The following is a 19,816-nucleotide window of genomic DNA, read 5'->3' as shown; positions in this document are numbered from 1 at the left end:
GGCTTGGGCAGGCTGCCAGTGACCCCAGAGTCAGGATCGGCTCCCCTGCTCTCACCCCAGCAACCTTATACCATTTTATTTCAGGAGAATATCACCATCCTTCATCAAGTTCCTCTCCAAGCCACTACTTTGTTCGAGGGTAGATTGAGCAATTAGTTAACACCTCGCAGAAAGGAAGGAGACACACTTTGTTACATGTCCACTATGGTTCAGATATTTCCTATTACCTCTACTGTCTAAAATTTTAAGTCAGTCCTCTTCCCATTAACTCTGCCAAGTAGACAGACACTTCCTTGCTCTACAGTTAAGGGAGCAGTGCCCGAGGGGGGACCAGGCAGGGTTGGGGTGCAGACACAGACCTGTTTCCTTTCCCGAGTCCTCACAGCACCTGGTGGGCTTTCTGCGTCCCCTTCGTCCCTGGTCAGAAGGGCCGAGCAGTTCACGGTTGCTGCACACCTGTTTTCCCAGGAAATGGAGGTGCAGATAACAGTGGTACCTGCATCTCGGGCCACCTCCGTCTACCCCCTGGTCCTGGACGGGTCCCAGAAGGTGTGGCAGGAAACCTCTTCCTCCCGGGAGGAGGCAGCCCAGGCGAACAGAGGCCGGAGGAGGGGGAACGGCAGCGAGCCCGCTAAGCTCTCAGGGGTCTGAGGGCCTCGGGACAGGGCCTGCGGGTGACCTCCTTAGATTAAGCCGGGTCAAGGTTGCTCCAGGCCTGGGGAAGACCTCCCGGAAGTGAATCCCACACATGCAGAACGATGATCTTGGTCCTCAGTACGGAGGGAAATGTGCGGAGCAGTGACTGAAATGCAGGAATCCTCCTGTGTTTGTCCGACGACCCTCTTGTCCTGTGGGAAGAGAAGCTATTCGACGGCTTTCCCTGGTGGAACCTAGTCGGTGGCTCTCTCAACACGCGGAGTCAGGGAAGAGCGCGGCCAGGAGGTGCCGGGAGCCCTTTTCACCTCCCCGTGACCCTTCCCCCCCCACACCAGCCCCCTGCTGTCCACTCAGACCCTCACTGCTGGAGATTGGGAAACCTTCCCACGGCCCCGGCTGTGTGTCCCCCTCTCTCCCCCTCCCCTGCCAGTGTCCCGGCATCTAAGACGTGTGGCCCGGACTCGGCAGGGCCAGCCAGCCAGGCAGTAAAAGGAGACTGATGCCCTCCCCTCCCAGGGACATCTACCACTTCTTGGCACGCGGGTGAAATGGCCTCACCAGAGGCAGCCCTGAGCAGCGCTCTGTGAGCTAAAAACAGCAGAAAAAGAGGCCCAAATAGACATGTGAACGTCAGAAATGGAAATGGTTCACTGTGGCCCTTCCCCAGGGTCCGAGCAGCACCCTTTCCTCCCACAGCCTCCCACCCAAACCCTTCTCCCCAGGGCCTCTGGGAAGGGGGGCAACCCCTGGCCTTTCCCTCGGGAAGATGAGCAGGGAAAGAAGCTGGGCAGGAGTAGGAGAAAGGAGAAGTCGGGGAGTCGCGCTTCTGTGGACAGGGTTCTCCTGGTGGCCACAGAGCAGCAGAGGCTGGTGGGAAGGCAACCGTGGGTAAGGGAAAAACACAGGGGCTCGGGAGCCACAGAAAGAGGGGGGTTCTTCCTTGGCCGTGTCTTGGCTCTGAGAACTTTGGAAAGTTACCCTCTGCCTCTGTTTTCTCATCTGTGAAAGGGGTTCAGTTATGCTTACTGTCATGGTTATCATGAGAACAGAATGTCGAGCGAATACTAGGACTGGGCCCAGATTTATTCCCTTTTCCCTACTTCCTCCGACTTAGGATCAGGGAAGGCAGCTGCTCGCATGGTGCTCTGGTCCAGAGCCTGGGTGGCACACAGGGTTGTCCGCACGGAAGGGATTTGCCTTCTGAGCTGGGCCCGTATCCAGCCTCTCTGCTGAAACGGCTCTGTTGCCTTGTGGGACTTCTCCCCGTGTCTGGGAGAAAGTTCTCTCTTGGGAGCAGGGGAACGAGGGCAGGATTCCTGATGGAGTTGGGGGCTGTTTTTATCTTCCATTCCTTCTGCTGGCCCTTCCTGAATCTCACCACCCCGTTCCAGCTCAGGTACTGGTTTCAGACGACTCCCTGAAGACAAAGGGAGTGAGCCCAGGCGGTTCTCTACTGAGCCACTGCATGTTCTGTGTGTCTGAAAAAGATCTGTTTGCAGATTTGGGGAAAACACTGTGGTCCGTGGGAGGCTTCCTCTCCGGGTTTGCAGAGAGCAGACGGATTTCCAGCAACACCGTCACCTGCCCGTTGCTACATCCAAGGCCCACGGAGGTCATAGCCCCCCCTCCTGCAGTGGGAGTTTTGCAGCTGCCGCCAGGTGCTCAACTCCTGGGATGTAGAGGGAAGGCTGAGAAACAGCTCCCTGTCCTCTGCTCCCTCTTGGCTGCCTGAATCTTCCAGCGCCTGAGATTCTTGCCGCCAGGGAGGAGATGGAGGTTTCTGAGACGTGCCTTAGCACCACTGGAGAACCAGAGCTCTGCAGAGCTTCTCCGTTCTCTGCTCTCACTGTAGCTGAGAGTGGGGAGCTCTCAAGGAAGCTGGTGAGCTCGCCCAGGCTGGAGTTGGGCTTAGGGGTCCAGGAACTTTCATGCTATGGCTTTCCCTTTGCAGAGGCATGTCCAGAACACAGGAAGGCAAAAGAGGCATGGTCTCCACCATGTGGATGAGCACGTGAGGCTCTGAGAGGGGGTCTGACTCAGCCTAAGCCACACAGCTGGGAACGGGGGAGAGGGGATCCTGGAGGGGAGCCATGATTGCAGGCCCCCCTCCTGGGCTTCCAGCTGGGAGGCACGACTGAACTGTTCATGGACTTGGGGCTTGCTGAGGCCAAGCTGTAAAGGGGAATGTCTCATCCGCTTCCTAATTCCTCACCCCAACAGGGGCGTCCTGTTTCATGGTTCTCAAAAGAGGTGGCCAGGCCGGCAGCTTCGCCATCACCTGGGATCTTGTGAGGAGGGCAAATCTCAGGCCCCATCCTGCCTCCTGAATGGGCATCTCTGGGGAAAGGGCCCAGCGATCTGGGCGAGCCCTCCAGGAGATTCTGACGTGGCTTGGGTTTGAGAACCATTGTCCTCTTGCCATGCTGAGGGAGGCTGGAGTTGGGATGGGGTCTGGGGCCGAAGGGGGCTTATCCCCAACGATTTGGCTGCACTGACATGTCCTGGTGCTCTGGATTCTAATTCTGTCTCAGCTACCAGTTAGGGACACCTGACTTGGCCTTTATTTTCCTTTCTTGTAAAATAATATCGATAATGAAGAAAACACCTCGACACACCAGCATGATAGAGGAGGCGAGCATTTGCAACCCTTTACATACAATAGCTCATGGAGCGCATAAACTGGACTGTTTAATCCTCCCCCACCCATTTTCAGACGAGGAAACCAAGCTGAGATGTTTGGGGAGGTGCGCAGACCCGAACGGCTGGGGGTTCCAGGTCCTGCCGCAAGAGCCCCGACTGCCCATTCCTGACCAGCCCCTGCACGTCCGGAGGCCTTGAAAGCTGCCACCATCAGCCCGTCTCCACTCCGAGGCTGGGCCGGGACGCTCCCCTGGCAGGGCCCGGGCGTCGCCCATAGTCACCTGGGAATGACTGCACAGTAATGAGCATGTGGCTCCCTCCAGCGGTCCTAACCTCCCGTTTCCTCTCAGTGGGAGACCCTTTAGCCTTCCCCTCCCAGGCCGACAAACACTCTTCCACAGAGGCCAGGAAAGAGCATCACAGGGTGTGAAGAAGGAAGCAGGTTGGAATGCCCCTGTTGCAAAGGCTGGCGCAGCAAAGGCTTCGTGTGCTGCAGCCCCGTGGCCTTGAGGAGCGGCCGCCAGCCGCTGCGAGCCGGCAGGTCTGTCTTGCTGGGAGGAGGGAATGGTGGTCTGCAAGGCTTCCTCCCACAAGGCTCTGCTGCCAGGTCATCTGGGACATGGGGGGGTGGATCCCAAGAACCCCTGATAGAAAAAAAAAAAGACGTGTGTACTCAGAAGGGAATCCCCACGCCAGCCAAAACACTCGCAAAGCCTTGTAGCCACGCCCCTCTGTCCCTGTCACATGTCTCGTCGTTCAGGGGGACAGTCTGCCTGGCCCATCTTCAGCTTTCACTTTCTGACAAGGTCATCTGAGACAATCCCCTCTCCTGGCTCTGCGGTGTATCTTCATCATGTCGATACGGGTATTTAATGGGCTTCCGCCTGCTGAACGATTAATGGAAGGGTCAGTGAGTAATCTCTGGCTTGCCCCTTTTGTCACCAGCCCAGGGCTGGGGCAGCAACTTTGTAGCATTCTTTCCAAATAGGTGGGAGAGCTGAGGTCACATCTTTGCTTTCTCCTGGCAGACAGACTCTAATTAGGTTGCTAAATTAGCCGAGGCAATGGCAACCCTTCTCTTTGCAGAGACCCTTGTTCTGGGGAGGTCTCGGGACCTCGCCTGCTTGAGCTCATTGTTCTTTCTCTCAGAGGGAAGGGATTTCTCAAGTAGAGGCTTCTCCCAGATAATTTTAGCTGCCGTTCAGTAGTCTCTACCAGGAAGCAGACACTTAAGGATCGCTACAGCCGTTACGCTACAGCAAGAGCCAGTGTGTGTCCCTGTGTGTGTGTGTGTCTTTCGTTTGTCGCAGGCACTGAGAGCTTGTTAGAAATGCAGATTCTCAGATGCACTGGCTCGGAGTCTGTACGAGGCCCACAGGATTCTGTGACCAGAGACGGGCTGTAATCTGTCTCGTGCAGCTGCAGCTGATGATGCTAGCTAGAATCCTGAGTGTCAGCGGCTGTTGATTGCGTTTTCCTGCCGAAGCAGCTATGTTTTGGGGAGGCTCGGGGCTGGGCAGGGGCAGAGCTGAGAGGATCCTGGGTTGGACTCTCGGACCACTGGGTGATGGCTGGTTTCGTGTCCCCCTGGGGTGCTGAGTTCCGTCACCCTGCCGTGGACTCAGGAGCAGATCTCCCTGCGCTAGACGCCGGTGCCCTCCTGACCTCCTGGGCCTCTAATGGGGACAAGTGCCTGGGACTGACTGGGCCACTCTCCTCTCTGTCCCCTCCGACAGATGTGCAGCACATGACGGGGCGGGACATCGTGTTGAAACGAGAACTGGGCGAGGGAGCCTTTGGGAAGGTCTTCCTAGCAGAGCGCTACAAACTCAGCCCGACCAAGGACAGATGCTCGTGGCCGTGAAGGTAAACCCCAGGGGCATGTGGGCCCAGGCAGGGAGAGGGCTGGCTGGGGCCGGGAGCCGGAAGAAGGGGCTCACTCCACTGGATGAGATGATGCAAACTGCCTCTATCAGAGGTCAGGGGCGCTGCTCCAAGGCCGTGAACTTTCCTTTGGACCCAAACCGACTTCCTTTGGCTTCAGAGGTTAAGAGCCGTGGCAGGGAGGGGGTGGGCCTGAGGGGCAGCTGGGGAAGCGAGGTATATACCATGAGAGGCCCTGGTTCTCTCCTGGAGGCCCTGGGCACTGTGGGCCCCCCACCGGCCCTCCTTCCTCCTCAGGGACTTTGTGAGATGTATTGGCCGTGCCTAGAGAGTCACTCGACCGTCTCTCAGGAATGGAGTTGGATGGTGGGGGGGGGTCAAGGGGCCCTAGGAGCCACCGCTCAAGGGCAGCAGACATCTCTGGGGATTGGAGGTGGGGTGGGGGTCAGGGATTGAGCACAGGGGGAACAGCCAGTGAGGCTGGGAAAGATTTTTAGATAACCCCCATGGGATCCAAGTTCAGCCCCCAGGGGGAGGCATGCCTGAGGGTAACTGCCTCCTGGCAGCTACCGATAGGTCTCTTACCCACAAGGCTTTTTGTTGCCAGGCCAGCTGTGCAGATCTGCAGCTGGGGGCAGTGGGAAGGGGCTTTGTTCCTAGTCCCCCGCCTGACACTTCCTCCAGCAGAGAGCAGCTTCTACCGTAAATCAGTGTTGGACATGGTTGGCACAAGCCAGAGGCCAGGAGCCTTGCTGACACACCCACAGGTCCCGGGAGCCGTGCTCTGGGCCATGGGCTGGTCTCCCTGTGTGCAGCAAGCAGGCCTCTGAGGTCAGCAGGGGTTACTGTTCCCCATGAAGACGCTCACCCAGGCCTGGCCAGGCCTTAGTACCAAGAGCCGCAACCAAACCACCTTCACAATGGCAGCTTTACGCTGTGAGACTTCCGGGTGTCTGGATACAGTTGCCTCCATCCACAGAGGGCAGCTGACCTCCACAGATGTGGGCTGTGCAGGCTATGGGCATAGCACAGGCATCAGAGAGCCTGGGTGGGAGGCCCAGCCCACCTCTGATTAGCTGTGTGACTTTGAGCAAGAAGCTCAACCTTTTGGGGCCTCAGGCTCCTTCTCTGTATAATAGGAAATGTAATATCTCCTCCTGAAAACTTCCATGATTCAATTACATAACATGGGAAATCCTTAGTGCCCTGCTTGGGACACAGTAAGTGCTCAATACAGAGTGGTTGGTATTTCTTGTTATCACTGTTCTTCACGTTGACATGACTGAATGTGCGCAGACATGTGGCATGCTGCCTGCCAAGCTCATGTTGACCATCTAATATAGGAGCTGCTAAACTTTTTGTCTAAAAGGGCCAGATAGTAAGTATCTTAGGCTCTGAGGGACATATGCTCTCTCTTTTAACTACTTAACTCTCTGCCCATATAGGTGGGAAAGCAACGCACACAATATGTAAACTGGTGCTGGCTGTTTTCCAATAAATTTTTTCTTTTTACAAAAATAGGTGTTGTCTGCTGACCTTTACTTTAGAAAATCCGTAAGGAGCTAGAGTATTGCCCCCATGAAAGGCTAATGATTATTATTAGTACACGTCCTGACAATGAACTTGCTCCATCAGTGTCCATAGATGCGGGACAGTCAGATGGACCAGGGATGTGGAAACGTCTTTGAGTTTGTCCCTAAACTGAGAATCTACACTTTCATGAAATTTTTCATTTAAAGGGTGACAGTGATCCACTGGGTGTTCCAGCATCTATCTGGGGATGGGCGAATGCCCTGAACATTTTTGCTCTTTGAGCAGGAAATGAAATGATGGCCTAAAACCCTGGGAAATGTTTTCCTCTGAGTGGTCTGGCGTTTGGGGCAGTACCCAGATTGGGGAATGTGGAAAATGTGTTTCTGTTTTCATCCTTTTAAAAGGCTGTGCTTCTCCCCTCAGGTCTGGGAAACTTGAGGAGATGAGCGTTCTGGGATTGCACGCCGCCCGCCACCCGGTGGGGCTGCCTCTGCAGGGGACACTCATCTCCGGAGAACAGCAGAGAAATGGCACGTCCTGCTTCATGTCCTCTTTGGATTGTACTGCTTTTTGCAGGCTCCTTCCTCTTCAATTTGTTCTCATGTTGACATAAGGTAATTGTGGACTTTCAGAAAACATATCCATGAATAACCCAAGATTAGGTTTTCTAAAAGTTGCGTTTGTAAATCAACCGGCAAGAATTTTTTGCCCAGCTGTTGCTATGGTGGAAACAAAAAGTAGAAATCCCAGCCTGTTCTGAAGGCGCTTACAGTCTGTTGGGGAGACAAGAGAATACTCATGAAAGGAATGGAGAATGGGACAAGACAGAGGGTAGCTTGTGTATATCCGCAGTGTAACGGTGACATTAAAATCATGTGATTTGTGATATTTTTAAATAGGTGATGGCCACTTTTAAAAAGTCATTTGACAAACAATATGACAGCTCCAAAGAGCTCAAAAGAGTCTCTTCTGATAGCCAAATCACTGATAGGAATGTGAGACAGGTGTCCAGTGTAATTAATCATCAGAAGAAATGCGAATGGAACCATGAGGTACCACGATACACCAACCAGAATGGCTAAATAGCACTGACAGTGCTTAGTGCTGCCAAGGATATGGAGCAACTTCAACTCTCATAGTTTGCTGGTGGGAATGCAAAGAGGAATAATTGTTTCGAAAAATAGTTTGGTATTCTAGAACATTAGCCTTCTGTGTGACCCAGCATTTCTACTTCTAGGCTCTATCCTATCTACCTGTCTGTCTGTTTATCTATCTATCATCTATTTACCTACCAAGAGATATGTCTAAGAATGTTCATAAAGCATTATGCATAACAGTCTAGAGCTGGAAGCAGCCAGTGTCCATCAATAGCAACATAGATATGTAATATGGTACATTCATACCATGGGAAACTATTCAACAAGGAAAATCAGTGAACTAGAGCTACTTGCGACAACATGGAAGAATTTCAAAAACACAATGTTGAATGAAAAAGGATAAATATGGAAATATATATAATGCTCTATGTATGATTCCACTTATTTAAATTAAAAAAAAAAACAAAAAACAAGCCCTAGTGTTAGGTCTTCATGTTTAGTTTGTAAAAACTTTTTAAAAGAGCAAGAACCTGAATTCCATAAGTCAGGATAGTGGTTGGCTTTGGGATGAGAGAGAGCATGACAGAGGAGCGGGGCATGGGTTGGGGGGGATTTCTGGAGGGTTAGCAATATTTTATTTTCTACTTAAATTGAGGATACACTGGTGTTAGCTTTGTGAAAAATCATAGTGTGTGCTAAAACTTTTTTCTCTCAAAGATTGATCACATTCTTAAAAACACACCTAATTTATTCATCCCATAAGTATTTATTGAGCACTTACTATGTGACTGGTGCTGTATAAGATACTGGGATGGAGGAGGAAAGGAGACCTGTAGGCCCTGTGGCTCATGTCTCAGAGTCATAGAATTTAGGGCCCTGAAGGGACATTTAAGGAGGGAGGAGAGAATGTTGCCGATGATGACAGCATCTAACAGAACAGCCATTAGGGCGCTCACTACGCATCAGGCCTTGCCGTAAGTGCTGACTGCCGATTAATTTCATTCTCACAGAAATCCTAAGAGCCAGGCACCATCACTATCCCCATTTTACAGAAGAGGATGCGGAGGCATGGAGAGAGGTTAAGCATTTTGCCCAAGGTCCCAGAGCAAATCAGTGGTGGAGCAACATTCAAATCCAGCAATGCCTTTCCTTCTAGGACGATAGCACGTGGTGCTCACCGTGCTTTGTCTGTTTTTCCTGTCTCTGTGCTGGGTTCTGGATGAATCTCAACATTTTTCCATGTCGTGAATTCCTCTTGTGGTTTTATCTAGTGTCAAGTTTTGTCCTGTCTGTGGAGGTTTCTGTTTTAACTTCAATAACCACATAATTTATTTCCAAGATACTAATTGGTTTTTAGTTTTATTGTTAATTTTATTTCTCCCTGTTTGGGCTGTATACCTTCTTGGTTATTGGAAACAATTATTTCTTCCTTCTCATCAAACATTTATTTTATTTTAATATCTCTATCAGCCTAGTCCTATAAAATTAGTTTTAGCTGAAGGAAATTCCTGTTCTGGTTATTGATAATTTTAATCATTTGTATTTAGTCCTATGTATTTTTTCAATATGTCAGAACTTCAAGTTTCACGTTCTTTTGGGTTTGGAGAGCTGTTTTGGGAGTTCATTTTTTCCATTTCCAATTACTTTAATTTGGAGCAGGAATTTAAAACATTTGTGAAAAAATCTAAGTGCAGAATCTCAGAGTTTTATTATTTTCCCATTTAAAAAAATAGGTTTTCCTCCTATTCATAACACTTTATTTACCACTGACTTTTCACAGGTCTTTCTAAAGTATTCATCCTCAGTTTCCATCAAAACAGCCCCCTCTGTGCACTTATATTTCATTGGTTTCCCTGACATAGCATCACTTTAAGTGATGACATTATCAGATCTAATGGTCATAGTGAATTTGGAAGCAATCACAGCTGAACCTTGGTAAGCTCCTCCCTGGGACAGAAGGGTCTCTCTGAGTATTCACTTAGCAGTGAAAGTTCAGGGTCGAATGAACACCGGTCAGTATGTTCCTCAGAGATCATGGACAGTACCAGTTAATTTGGCCAGCCATGTGGATTTAGCTCAGGTGAGAGTGTTTCTGGTCAACAGAACAGCACGTGCAAAGGGCCTGAGGCAGATAAAAGCTTGAAGGGTACAAAGGATAGAAAGACTAGTGAGACTGAAGTGTAATGAATGAAGGCAGGTAGAGGAGGTAGAGGGAGAGGGGGATACTCAACATTCAGAGCCCATGACTGTATTAAGGAGTTTGGATTTTATCCTGAAAACAGCAGAAAACCAGTGGCCAGTTTTAAGCTTAAAGACAAGTGGGAAAAGATTACCTGTGCATGTGATAATTACCCATCTTCCTTCTTCATAAGTTGTTCAAGATACTCAAGCAGGAGAAGTGGCAGTGGATTTTGAGAGACTAAGAGAAAGGTCTTAGTGTGATTGCATACTTAAGTGTTGATTCGTGTGTGTGTTTGAACATTTACAAATGTGTGTTTTCCACACATATAAATGGGTTTCCATATATTAATGAACTCTGAAACCCAACAGCCTTTAAAATATATTCCCCTAATAAAAAAAAGGACAATGGAAGGCAATAGACCTCCTAGGCTGGGCAAGGTGAGATATTAAGTGGCTTGGAAGGAGTTGGGAGCTGTTGAGAAATTTGAATGTTCATGCATCTAGACTGCTTCCCTCCCATCCGATTACACAGCTCTCTGAAACCCAGGGCTGGGGTGGACACGAGGTCTGATGCACATAAGGTAAGATCAGAAAGGGTGATGTCTCCAAACTTTGAGGGACGAAGAAGGACGCAGGAGGGGCCAATTCTAGAGCTCTTCTTTGTGCTGTGAACACTGTGCGTAGGGCATAGCCAGGAGCCTCCCTGGCTCCCGTGACCCGTTAGCAAGACCCTGCAGCTGTGAGAAGCAATGGTTCTGTCCCATTCCACTGGCTGGTGACCCTCTTTGAGTTCTCCAGCTCTGCAGAAGGTGTTGGGGGTAGACCTTATAGAGAGGGACAGGAGAGTCTCTGAGCTGATTTTCCTCCACACTATTCTGCTCTGGTCCTGATGGCATCAATCCCTGGGGATGGTGGCCACCCACCTGTCCCTTTGCCAGTTACACGGGGGCCCCAGGTTTGACCCATGAGCTGGAAAACCCAGCCAAAGGCAGAGAGAGAACTAGGAGAAGGCACATGGGAAGCCTGGGAGATGGCAGTTGCTTCGTGCCTCATCTTTCAGATGAAGAGCATCTATTTGCCTCTTGTTGGAGGGCAACAGCCTTGGGGATGCTGGCTGGCACTGGTCAGGAACTGAGAATGGAAATATCCAATGGCGGCTGCTGGCTTCCAGACTATGGTAGAGGATGATTTACAGAGATGGAGAGAGGCCATTTGGCTGGCCCCAAATCTGATCTACTTTCCCTCTCATAAATCCAGTGCTCACATAAATCTTGGTATTCTCCTATCCCACCCATACTGGGTTCCTTTTTTGTTTTTTTCTCATATTCCTCATGAAAATAAATACATCACTGGCAGTCATCCTATAGCCATGGCCCAGCCCCTGCAGCTGAGGAGCAGGGCCACAAAGAGGCTGCCTCTCTCCATGACTCGCTGCCTTCCTCCGCCCATAGCAAGAAGGCTTCTCACATGTCTTTGTTCTGGCAGTAGGTGGACACACAGAAGCGTTTCCTTTATTATTGGGCAGCGTCCTGGGAAGCTCTTCTCTGCTGGCCGCCTGCTGTCCTTGTCTTTCCTGACCCTCTCCTCTGCCCTTCCACATCTTTTAACTTTGGTACACACCATTCTCTTTGGCGACCTGCCTAGGGACTAATTGTTCTGATAAATCCATTCAAGCAGGTATGTTGGACAGGAAAGGGTTCGGGCTCCAGACTAAACTATTGCTTCTCATAGGATCTTCAGCAAATGGCTTGTCCATTTTGGGACTCAGTTTTTCCAACCTATAAAATGGGAAAGCTACATTAGATAGCTTCCAACATTTTTGTCAATGGTAGACTCCTGTCATCAAACACTTTTTTGGTGAAAACTTCGAATTTTGTAAAGAATGAAAGGTGGTAGTGGTTGAGATTGAAGGAGGGCTGGATCTCTGGGTGAGAGACCGAGACTCTAGAAGCATTGCCATTGAACTTTGACCCCCAAGAGATTGCTGAGGTCCAGTTTAACTCTAAGCTTTTGTCATTTAAGGTGTGCATGTGTGCCGATACCTGGGCAGGGCTACCTCAGTTTCTCCAACTCCAGAAATGGGCAGATGGAAGCAGATGATAGCTAGGGCCCTTTTATGCTAAGAGTCCATCATGTCTAATGTATGCTAATGACTGATAGAGGTTTGATGGGCCTCCTAGATCCAGTTTTTGCATCTTCACATTTCTGCAGCCCTGTAAGTGAGGCAGCCCTGTGGATTTCAGCTGATGGGGGTTGCTGGGGCAAGAGAAAGGTCTCTAGCTAGAGAGATGCAGCCCGATCTACAGGCGAAGTCAGTCTGCTTAAATAACCAGAAAAGGCCTCATGCCTGTCAGAGAGAATGTGAACCAATTTCCCATCAGTCTAGATTTGCACAAACCTGGAAACGGTGTGCAAACGTCCCTCTCTCTCCTTCAATCCCTGGTATCGTGTCTATAGAGGTAACTAAGCTGGTCAGTGGAGCAGGTCAGTGTTTGGCCCCACTTGCCTTCTGGCCTCGAGGGGAGGGTGGGAAGGCTGGAGATAGGTCGGCACCCACCTGCCCAGGCTGTGCCTCCCACAGAAATGGACCCCCCCCCCCAGTCCATTCTCTTTCATGGCCAGCATCTCCGTATCCCCGTGGCAGCGCCCTATCCAACATCCCTTGGAGGTGCTCAGTCTTCTGCTTTGGTCTCACCATCTCTTCTGCTGCAGGAAAACCATATTCACAACTGACGGCTTCCTGACCGTTGCTCTGCCGTTTATCTTCCTGGGACAAGTGGCCCGGTCTGGTGCTTCCGCCTCATACCAGGTCTTCCACTCCCACAGGGGCTGAGCTGTGGCATTTTAGTGGCCACCAGACACCCACGGTTTCCGTCCTGCTCTTGGGCTTTGTGGGATGCTAAGGCTTCTGCCCGTGAGCTGCCGCTCCCACGGCTGCTGGCCTGCCCACCCCCTGCACTCCCTTGAACCCCCTACTCACAGGACACACGTGCCTTCCAGAAGCCAGAGCGTTCGCATTTCTCTGCAAAGATACACTCCTTCACAGGCTAAAATCAAAGAAGAGAAAGGGGCGGGAGGTGTTTTTATGTCGTCTGCCTGATTTCTGGTAGGCTATGGGCTGAGGCTAACACAGAAGTTAAAGCACTTGGGGCAGTGGTTTCCCCACTCTTTCTTGCAGCTGAGGGACCATTTCTTCAAGGAAACCTTAGGGGAGGGGGCCTTTGTCAGGCCTCCCACCTCCCAGCTCCCTTTCCCCGGCCATTTTCACTGCTCTCCCAGGAAGCCTAGGGCTCTGAGATGAACATGGTTTGAATCTCTGGCCGGTAGTCAGGACGTGGGCGTTAGAAGGTCAGTTTCTGTTTCCTCAGGGATGAAAATGTCAAAGTAGGAAAGAATCAGGCTTGGCTGTTGTGATGTAGCCTCATGGTCTCTCAACCCTGATTCAAATCTTACTTGTTGGGAACCAGCAGTATCTTCCTTACAGCACCAGGTTTCTTCCCCTGGAGAACAGAAATGGACAGAAAATGGACAGCCATCTGCCTTCTGGTGGGTAAGAACCACGTCCTGCCCTGTCTCCAGGCCCTGAAGGATCCCACCCTGGCTGCCCGGAAGGACTTCCAGAGGGAGGCTGAGCTGCTCACCAACCTGCAGCACGAGCATATCGTCAAGTTCTATGGCGTGTGTGGCGATGGGGACCCCCTCATCATGGTGTTTGAGTACATGAAGCACGGGGACCTGCACAAGTTCCTCAGGTAAGCAAAGGCTGCAGTCTCCCCCTGCTCCCCAGCCCCACCGAGCCCCTGGGGGGTCTCGCTGGAGCCGGAGGGCACACTGCCCCTGGAACACATCAGCCTGGGGACGAGGGACGAGAAGCAACCATTTGTTCTTCTGCATCATCCCCTGAGCAGCTGGATTCAGGGCTTCGCCCCTGATTTCTGGGGTGAATAAGCTGAGGATGCTATGACAGCAGCCTGTGCCCTTCCTCCTGGACCAAGGGGGACGGGGAAGAAGAGGGGGTGTGCGATGGGGTCACGGAGGGGGCTCAGCGGACCCGCCTGCCCCCACCTGCCCCCTCTCGCTGCACGACCGTGGCTTCCCAGGCACGGCGAGCAGCTTCCCATTTGGTGCCCAGTGTTTCTGTGTCACAAGGTGAGGCTAATACCGTACACGCCTCCTGGAAACCTTCCTGCCACGGACTTTCTGCAGATGACTAAGAAGGCACAATGTTCCCAGCTTATCAGGGGATAGTGAGACTTTTAAAAAAAAGAAGACAGATTTTTTCAGATAAATTTAGAACCATGCTGTCCAGCACGGTAGCCACATATGGATATTGGAATTTAAATTGACATTACTTAAAGTTAAGTAAAATTTAAAAATTCAGTTTCTTGTTCATGCCAGCTACATTTCAAGCACTCACAAGTACACACTATCCGCCGTGGCTACCATGCTGGCTGTGCCGTAGAGATTATTTCCATTGACAGAAAATTCTACTGGATAACACGGTCCTGGAAAGATTGCATTTGTTGCAAGAAGGGATTCCCCAAGCCTGGAGCAAGGTTGTCTGGATTTTGAGATGCCCTTGATGTTCCAGTAAGAGACAAACCCCAGCCAGAAGTCCTGGGTGGATGTGGGGGTGCCTGCCAGAGAAGACAGCATCTTGCCATCGAGCAGGGTTAGCACATCTCTGCCTCCCACATCTCCCACCTCCAAGTAGTGCCATGAAGTCAGGGGGGCAGCCACGTGCCAGGATTCAGAGTCTAGAGTGATCAGGCCCTCTACACTTAAAGTGTGGTCTTTCCTGCCTTCTGAATCCCCTTGAATTCCACGGCTGAGACCGAGATCTTCAGAATTCAAATGTAGGCTGTTAACACTCCAGCACATTCACCCAAAATTGATGAGCATTTCCTTGAAGTGGGACACCCAACTGGGCGCTGTGCTTTTGAGGAGGAAATGGAAAGGGTTGGTAGCAGATAATGACCTCTGCTTTTGAGCTAGGTTACCAAAAATGGCCCTAAAGGAATTGAAAGTATCTCTAGGAAGTTCTAAAATTCCTGAACTCTGCTCCCCAGTGACATTTATTCCTTTCCTAGAAAACTCCATGCTTATCACAAGACAGATTCAGACTCACATTCTGACTTTGTCAGGTTGTAGTGACACAACCTGAAGCAAGATCTTAAACATTAACTCTCTCCTTAGAAAATAAGACTACTAATAACTGCTTCACAGGTTTGATGTTATGCATATTAAATGACTGTATTTGTATAATACCTGGACGAGTTTTCCACGTAGTTAGGTGTTCAGTCAACGGTAGGTAGCTACTACCATTAACATTATTGTATCAGAACTGTGAACCAGATAGTTTTTAATACAGGCACTGCCTTTGCTCAGTATTCAGGATCTTTCTCTCCCTGTCGTCCACTCCCCTGGGCTGTGCTGTATTTTCTACTAGGGCTTCTCTGTGGATTCAGCAGTGCCTTCAGCCCCAGGGGCCACAGCTGGGTGCCTCTCTGTGACACTCATGCCCAATATAAAGGAAGAGGAAGAGGCAGGGAGAAGATCCTTTCCACGGTCATATCTCCTGGCTGGTGGTTTTGAGGGGCGTGCTCCAAGTATTCTCCTGGTCCACTGGGGTGCAGGTTTGCCTGCTGATCCCCCTTCCCTGTGAGCTGATGCAGGAGCTCTCTCAGAGGGCTGAGGGACACAGGCCCACAGGAGATAATAAAATGAGTGTGTTCGTATAATACGGTGCATTTCAGTGGAAATTGAGGAAGCAGTAAAACAGGCCAAGGCCTTGCTGTGCCCCAGGGCTCCTTGGCTCACACCAGCATAAATAACGGCCGTGGGTGTGGTTACAGCTCACTGGGCTTTCAGAAGAAAAGAGTGAATTCTAAAAGCGACTGGCATGACAGGATGAGGTGGTTGGATGACAAATCCAGGCCCTTGATTTGGGTTGGAGTGGGTGCTAGCCTCCCCAGGCCTGTGCGTCCTGGTTACTGGATTTCTCCATCTGGGCCCGCCCCCAACAGAAGTTACGCAGCCCCAGGCAGAATGACGGGAGAGGCTGGGAGTGGGACGACAGAGTCTGGCTGTCCAGAGATGTGCCAGTGACGTGGGGGCAGGGCCAGGAACCTACTTAACAAGCCCTCTGTGATGCTCCTTACAGTGAAAAGCTCTCCTCTAAAGCCACGTGGCTGGTTTCAGTCTGCTTTCTGATTTACTCATATGGCCACTCTGGGACTTCTGTGACCTTGGCCAGGTGATTGGATCATTTTGTAACCGTTTCCTCGTCTTAAAATTGGGGTGGGAGGACTAAGTGAATCGATATATTTAAGATCCTGAGAGCAGTGCTTGGAACATGGTACGGGCTCTGTAAGAGTTAGTTGTTTCATGAATTATTCTACAATAGACACCTAGAACTTGGGAAACCCCTGGATAGCAGTAAAATATTTAAAGGAGTAGGTTTAATTCCCCGATCCCATATCTGCACCATCTTCGTGGGGATTTTACTGTAGCATTTTACCCGTATCCACACTCATAATTTTGGGTAGTAGAAATAGGCCACAGGAGGCTGAGAAGGGAGATTTCATCGGTGTCTGTGACTCTGTGATGCGTTCCACAGAAGAAGGACTCGTGAAGGCTGTTCCTACTGATCTCCTGAGTTCTCTGCCCCCACCCCTTCCCCCCTCACCCCTCACAGGGCCCATGGACCAGAAGCTATGATCCTCATGAACAGGCAGCCATGCCAGGAGAAAGGCGAACTGGGCCTCTCCCAGATGCTCCACATCACCAGTCAGATTGCGTCGGGCAGCACTTCGTGCACCAGGACCTGGCCAGCAGGAACTGCCTGGTCGGAGCCAATCTGCTGGTGAAGATCAGAGACTTCAGCATGTCCAGAGAGGTCTACAGCACTGATTACTACAGGGTAAGGTGGCTTTTCCTGCTGCAGGACTCAGCGGCTGAGCTAGCACCGTGCTTACGTGTCTGCGTCATGTCCGTTAGCCCTGTCACTCTGGATCACGCACATGCACACCCACACCCAGGTTTTCCTGTGGCCACCACTGTATTTTGACTTACCTTCTTATTATTCTCTCGATAGTTCACTCCTTCCTTCCTCCTGGACATTTAACTTAACCATATCCTTACACTGCACTGACATGTGCCTTGTGTTCTCACTTGCATTAATATTCATTCTCCATGCAAACAGACTCATATATATATGTGTGCACCCAAGGGCACACATAGACAAGCTTAGCTTCATTCTACATTTTAACATCTTCCAACTTGGTCCCCCGTCCAGCCTCACCCACACCACTTTTTATTCTCTGAAGTTACCTGGTTGACTTGTCTTGTCTTTAAAGGTGGATCTTGATAAGAAGGCAGAACCCAAAGTAAAAGGGCTAAATGTCCAACTAATGTATTGCTGACCAGAACTACCCCAATGATTCAGGAAAGAAGAAGCAAGAGAGGATGGTCCTGTTGCCAGCTTTGGAGGGAGGTGCAGGCTGGCCTTAGAAAAAGCCTTCTGATCACAAGAAGGTAACGTCACATTCAGTTTCACTCCCACACAGTTGTTGACTTTTTTCATAACAGGTGTCTTATTTTGCACCCAAAATTATTTTTTCCTTAGTCTTTGGGAATCTCCGTGTCATGGATCACTGAGTAGTTCTGACAGTCTTATTATTGCCAGGGAAAGGACCAGTGGGAATTTATCCCCGAAAGGGGAAATGTAGGTACATCCTGAGATACAGAGATGAGATAATTTCTGCAAACTGATTGGGAGGCAGATGTCTGAAAAATATGGGAGATTAACTTTGGGGACCTTAAATGTGTGAGGCATTTGGATAGGGCATATAAGGAGAGGGTGGGGTGATGCTTTGGAGGTCGAGAGGCATGGTAGCTGTTTGTCTCATCTTTGTAGGGAATGAATGATCATAATGTGGGTTAGGATCCAGGTATGACTGTCCTGTTAGCCCGAGCGTGGTGGACCAGGAGGCTGGGCATTTGGAGCTGACATCTACAGATCAGTCATATCTGGGTGCTCCTGATGGCTTTGCCTGATGACATGACCCAGACTTTAAAACTGGCCACTCAAGACACTTCACTTTAGCTATGGCCTGAAGAAAAGTGGCATGTTTGAGAATGGCCCTTTGTGATTTTCTCATAGTGGCACAACTCAAGGACGACAGATGGTAGACCATCATGAGAGGGTAAGAAGCCAAGTAGACCAAACAGTGGGGAAGGTGAATGTCTCCAGTGAACTGGGCAGTTTCTTGAACCACCCAAGCTGTCCAAGACCCCCAGATCTGGAGAAGGGAGTGCAATGCAGCCATAGCCACAGACTGATGGCCAGGGCAGACCTGCCAGGAAATGTCAAAAGAGTCTCTCTTTAGCATCCAGACCAATTTTTTTCAGTCATTTCCAAGAAAGGCAGTGGTGTGGTTACTAAGGGGCCACAGATCATAGATTTCTTGAGTCTAGCTGGAACCGGCACCGTTTAATTGCCTTTGCACTCTTGTGTAATGGGGTTTACTGACCTATCTGGCTGAGCTCAAATTTATGTTGGTGTTGATAAAAGCAGGGGATGCATCATTCATTGTTTGTTCCATGTGAGGATGTTTAGATATACCAATCTGGCCTCTCCTGGCTTCACCAGGGTCTGACCAGACTGTGCACAAACTCAGTTTTCAAACTTGCTTCAGGGAGTGCACTTAAGATTTCTTGATTCTGATTTAAAAGATAAAAAAACAAAAATGATCACATCTCCAAGCAATACTGTTACTGCTTTAACGACTGCGAACTGTTGCTCTGGACTCCTGGAGAGCTGTAAGGAGTCAATCCATCTCGTGTGTGTGGGCTCCAGGGCAGATTGGAATTTAAGGAAGGGAGAGTGAGGTGGGAAGACATCCACATTCCAGGTGATCTGCAGTTCCTTTTTTATGAGTTCTATACCAGGTGTAAGCTGCGGCCATCTGGCTTGAAGACGTATGTCTTTGGTCCCAAGGAAGCATGAATTTAAGAAAGGATGGCTATTGCAATAAAAACACCATTGTGCACCATGGTGCCCACTGGAGAACTGCGTTTCCCACCGATGGTGGGTAGGCATCATACTGTCCATATTCAAAGAGCAGCTTGGGCCATATCTTTATGTTCAGTTGCTCACAGCGTCCTAATGTATACACAACTCCCCCCGCCCCTCACCGTCTGCAAGACAAAAGACAGAAGTAGATTTGCCAGAGGTCACATCAGTAATGAACCCTAAAGTCTTGTTTTCTGTATGGGAAGACATCGGAATTCTGTATTTGGATGTAATCTTGTTCACATCCTAATACCACCATTAGCAACCATGGGACCTTAATACATTTTTCCTAATGTTTATTTAACTTCCCCATTTTAAAATTGAGGGCAAATATGGTCTCTCAATGGAGTTTTTTTTTTTTTAATAATTATTTTTTTATTGAAGGGTAGTTGACGCACAGTATTACATTACATTAGTTTCAAGTGTACAACACAGTGGTAGAACATTTATATACATAATTCGAGGTTCCAGCTATCACCCTACCAAGCTGTTACATTATCTTGACTATATCAATGGATTTATTTTGATGTTAAGCAAGTTAATTTGTGTAAAGAGCCTAGAATACAGCATTTACAGACAAGCTATTGTTTATATTGTCCTCCTTAATTCTGGTCACACCCAAGGCAGGAGAATCCCCTGAATAATCTTATTTCCAGATGCAATTCTTGGGTCAGAGATAGGGATCTCCTAATCACTGGGAAATAAACTGAAATCAGGCAGCTGCCCCAAAGTAGAGGACCTTTAAACG

At 49.8% G+C, this 19,816-nt stretch overlaps 1 pseudogene; it reads left to right on the top strand.

Moving 5' to 3' along the window:
* The window catches only part of LOC130681129 (epithelial discoidin domain-containing receptor 1-like), an 84,633-nt pseudogene extending 70,787 nt beyond the window's left edge, over nucleotides 1-13,846 (top strand).
* Nucleotides 13,847-19,816: the final 5,970 nt, after the last annotated feature.

This window comes from Manis pentadactyla, chromosome 15 (genome assembly GCF_030020395.1).
Source record: "Manis pentadactyla isolate mManPen7 chromosome 15, mManPen7.hap1, whole genome shotgun sequence".
Lineage (NCBI taxonomy): Eukaryota > Metazoa > Chordata > Mammalia > Pholidota > Manidae > Manis > Manis pentadactyla.
Note: the sequence above shows the minus strand (reverse complement) of the source record. Positions and strands in the feature narration are given on the sequence as shown.